The sequence below is a fragment of the Eriocheir sinensis genome, unplaced genomic scaffold (assembly GCF_024679095.1).
Source record: "Eriocheir sinensis breed Jianghai 21 unplaced genomic scaffold, ASM2467909v1 Scaffold768, whole genome shotgun sequence".
Classification (NCBI taxonomy): Eukaryota; Metazoa; Arthropoda; class Malacostraca; order Decapoda; family Varunidae; genus Eriocheir; species Eriocheir sinensis.
The window spans coordinates 75,001-79,719 of record NW_026112129.1 but is presented as its reverse complement, the minus strand read 5'-3'; positions in this window follow the sequence as shown (position 1 = coordinate 79,719).

Genomic DNA, 4,719 nt, shown 5'->3' with positions numbered 1-4,719 from the left:
AGAGAGTTACCATATATATATAACTTAATCTGTATATTATTTTAAACCTTAGAGAGAGAGAGAGAGAGAGAGAGAGAGAGAGAGAGAGAGAGAGAGAGAGAGAGAGAGAGAGAGAGAGAGAGAGAGTTACCATATATATATATATACCAAATAATAATAATAATAATAATAATAATAATAATAATAATAATAATAATAATAAATGTATAAAATTAATTTGTATATTATTAAACCTTAGAGAGAGAGAGAGAGAGAGAGAGAGAGAGAGAGAGAGAGAGACAGGAAAAGACAGGATTACATCTCTCTCTCTCTCTCTCTTTCTCTCTCTCTCTCTTTCTCTCTCTCTCTATTTCTCTCTCTCTCTCTCTCTCTCTCTCTCTCTCTCTCTCTCTCTCTCACACCGGGAATCAAACTCATGATCAGCCAGACCGGAGTGCAACGCCTTAACCGCTGTGCCATGGAACTAACTGATATACCAAGACTGAATTTTACCTCCAACTTCCATGGGTGATTTTGGAGGAAAGGAGAGACGGAGAGAAAAACCGGAGACATGGAGAGAAAGAGAATTTACTTGGCTATCGTCACGCAAAAGGGAAAGGAGAGAGATGGAGAGATAACGGAGGAAATGGAGGAAATGTAGACAAAGGTGGAGAGAAAATGTGGAAAAAAAGTTGAAATCCGAATTTTTTCCTCCAACTTCAATGGGTGATTTTGGAGGAACGGAGAGACGGAGAGAAAAACCGGAGACATGGAGAGAAAGAGAATTTACTTGGCTATCGTCACGCAAAAGGGGAAGGAGAGAGATGGAGAGATAACGGAGGAAATGGAGGAAATGTAAACAAAGGTGGAGAGAAAATGTGGGAAAAAAGTTGAAATCCGAATTTTTTCCTCCAACTTCAATGGGTGATTTTGGAGGAATGGAGAGACGGAGAGAAAAACTGGAGACATGGAGAGAAAAAGAATTTACCTGACTATTTCCACACAAAAGGGGAAGGAGAGAGATGGAGAGATAACGGAAGAAATGGAGGAAATATAAACAAAGGTGGAGAGAAAATGTGGAAAAAAAGTTGAAATCCGAATTTTTTCCTCCAACTTCAATGGGTGATTTTGGAGGAACGGAGAGACGGAGAGAAAAACTGGAGACATGGAGAGAAGGAGAATTTACCTGACTATCTTCTCACAAAAGGGGAAGGAGAGAGATGGAGAGATAACGGAGGAAATGGAGGAAATGTAAACAAAGGTGGAGAGAAAATGTGGGAAAAAAAGTTGAAATCCGAATTTTTTCCTCCAACTTCAATGGGTGATTTTGGAGGAACGGAGAGACGGAGAGAAAAACTGGAGACATGGAGAGAAGGAGAATTTACCTGACTATCTCCACACAAAAGGGGAAGGAGAGAGATGGAGAGATAACGGAGGAAATGGAGGAAATGTAAACAAAGGTGGAGAGAAAATGTGGAAAAAAAGTTGAAATCCGAATTTTTTCCTCCAACTTCAATGGGTGATTTTGGAGGAACGGAGAGACGGAGAGAAAAACTGGAGGCATGGAGAGAAAGAGAATTTACTTGACTATCTTCTCACAAAAGGGGAAGGAGAGAGATGGAGAGATAACGGAGGAAATGGAGGAAATGTAAACACGGGCCACAAATTTGGCCCGTCGCTGCTACACGGTAAAGCCACAAATTTGGGCCGTCGCCGCTAACTTAAGTCAGACACGATCGCTACCCGTTCCCACTTAATAGAGGCACACAGTCTCGGCCAGGGTAAAATAAAGCATACAGGGTATTCTTACCAGAAACGAAAACGAGTGAAATTGGCGCCCCCCACAAAGTGACGTCACGCATATATAAGGGTACAGTGTCTCATTTGGCGACAGTTGACTCGAGGCCGCGAGTGTGGTTGGTACCCGGTGGTCAGCGCAATGGTGCAAACGTGTGCAGTACGCGGCTGCAAATCAAATGCTACAAATGGGAAAGAAAATAGAGTGCATTTTCACTCATTCCCTAATACTGATGAAGCCAAGAAGAGGTGGATGCTATTCTGCAGCCATAAACTTTCATTGAAAACAGCCAGGATATGCAGCCTACATTTTGAGGCAGATGCATACAAAGAAAATAAAAGATAAAAAATTAAAATTTCTAAAATAAACACTAGTTTCTTTCATTACCTCCACCGAAATAACAACCCTGTCCAAAGTAACCATTCTCCTATTTGCTATAGTGTTGTGCTGGAAGCTTCCCCCGGCGACCATAGGCCTCTAGAAGGCTCCCGGAGAAGCGAGAAAAGGGGCGGGGAGCAAGGCGAGCCAAGGCCAGGCGCCAGGTGTTGCCAACTCGCATATATTTTTGCTACATGTTCTTGTGTGATCTGAAATATACTGTAACATTCTAGACTGTACTGTTCTGGATATATATATAGGAGAAGAGGGCGAGAGAGTCCCAGCCATAGTAAGCTAGTGGTCAGTGAAGAGTCAGAGTGAAGTGTACTACTAGGGAAGAATAGTAAACTACAGAAGCTGTGCAAAGTGTTTATGTACATATCTCCCGCCCACGGAGTCTCCTGACGGCGACACGGAACCCAAGTAACACGTCCGGCATAACAATACTTTATCGTTGTTCCCTTAGTTCAGTTTTATGTTACAAATACAATCACTTTTATTTTAATTGTATAACTGCACAACACTACTACTCGTATTTACAAGTTAAAAATTTATATATTATATAAGACGTTAGTTAGAGGAACTACAAGTATATAAATGTCCCCCCAGATTTAAACCCGTTTTCTCATATTCCAGGCTCAATGCACGCATGCCGTACTGGCGTAAATACCTTCGTCCTGTTAAGTTTATAGCTAATAATTATAGTGTATTATAAGTTACAAATTTATAAATGCCAATACTTTTATTTATTATACTCTTTAACTAATTTGGGATAAAGGATATTGACACGATTAGTTGAGAGAAATCGGTTATGTGGCACTGCAGCATTCTCCCCACGAAGCGACGCCATCTTCCCTGCGCAACTTCGGGTGGTCGAGAATACCCGGTATGCTTTATTTTACCCTGGTCTCGGCCAGAGGGGGAATGGAGTCTCGCGGTTTGAAGCCACTAAACTTTAAGTCGGCCATATTGGTCAAGCCGGAGATTCGTGGCCATATTGATGTACCTCCACAAGCGGCCGGCCAGATATACCATGAGGGATCGTGCGGCTTACAAACTTTTAACATGTATTTCTAAAGGACTACCACCGGGGTTATTAAACTACCCCTGGAAATGCCCACAACTCCTAGGAAAGCCTTGGCAAATGTGTGTTTCCTTAGGTTCACGGTACAGAGGAAGGGTCACACTACCACCAGGGTCACAAAACTACCCCTGGAAATGCCCACAACTCCTAGGAAAGCCTTGGCAAATGTGTGTTTCCTTAGGTTCACGGTACAGAGGAAGGGTCACACTACCACCAGGGTCACAAAACTACCCCTGGAAATGCCCACAACTCCTAGGAAAGCCTTGGCAAATGTGTGTTTCCTTAGGTTCACGGTACAGAGGAAGGGTCACACTACCACCAGGGTCACAAAACTACCCCTGGAAATGCCCACAACTCCTAGGAAAGCCTTGGCAAATGTGTGTTTCCTCAGGGTCACGGTACAGAGGAAGGGTCACACTACCACCAGGGTCACAAAACTACCCCTGGAAATGCCCACAACTCCTAGGAAAGCCTTGTCAAATGTGTGTTTCCTTAGGTTCACTGTACAGAGGAAGGGTCACACTACCACCAGGGTCACAAAACTACCCCTGGAAATGCCCACACCTCCTAGGAAAGCCTTGGCAAATGTGTGTTTCCTTAGGTTCACGGTACAGAGGAAGGGTCACACTACCACCAGGGTCACAAAACTACCCCTGGAAATGCCCACAACTCCTAGGAAAGCCTTGGCAAATGTGTGTTTCCTTAGGTTCACGGTACAGAGGAAGGGTCACACTACCACCAGCGTCATAAAACTACCCCTGGAAATGCCCACAACTCCAAGGAAAGCCTTGTCAAATGTGTGTTTCCTTAGGTTCACGGTACAGAGGAAGGTCACACTACCACCAGGGTCACAAAACTACCCTGGAAATGCCCACAACTCCTAGGGAAAGCCTTGGCAAATGTGTGTTTCCTTAGGTTCACGGTACAGAGGAAGGGTCACACTACCACCAGGGTCACAAAACTACCCCTGGAAATGCCCACAACTCCTAGGAAAGCCTTGGCAAATGTGTGTTTCCTTAGGTTCACGGTACAGAGGAAGGGTCAAACTACCACCAGGGTTATTAAACTACCCCTGGAAATGCCCACAACTCCTAGGAAAGCCTTGGCAAATGTGTGTTTCCTCAGGTTCACGGTACAGAGGAAGGGTCACACTACCACCAGGGTCACAAAACTACCCCTGGAAATGCCCACACCTCCTAGGAAAGCCTTGGCAAATGTGTGTTTCCTTAGGTTCACGGTACAGAGGAAGGGTCACACTACCACTAGGGTCACAAAACTACCCCTGGAAATGCCCACAACTCCTAGGAAAGCCTTGGCAAATGTGTGTTTCCTTAGGTTCACGGTACAGAGGAAGGGTCACACTACCACCAGCGTCATAAAACTACCCCTGGAAATGCCCACAACTCCAAGGAAAGCCTTGTCAAATGTGTGTTTCCTTAGGTTCACGGTACAGAGGAAGGGTCACACTACCACCAGGGTC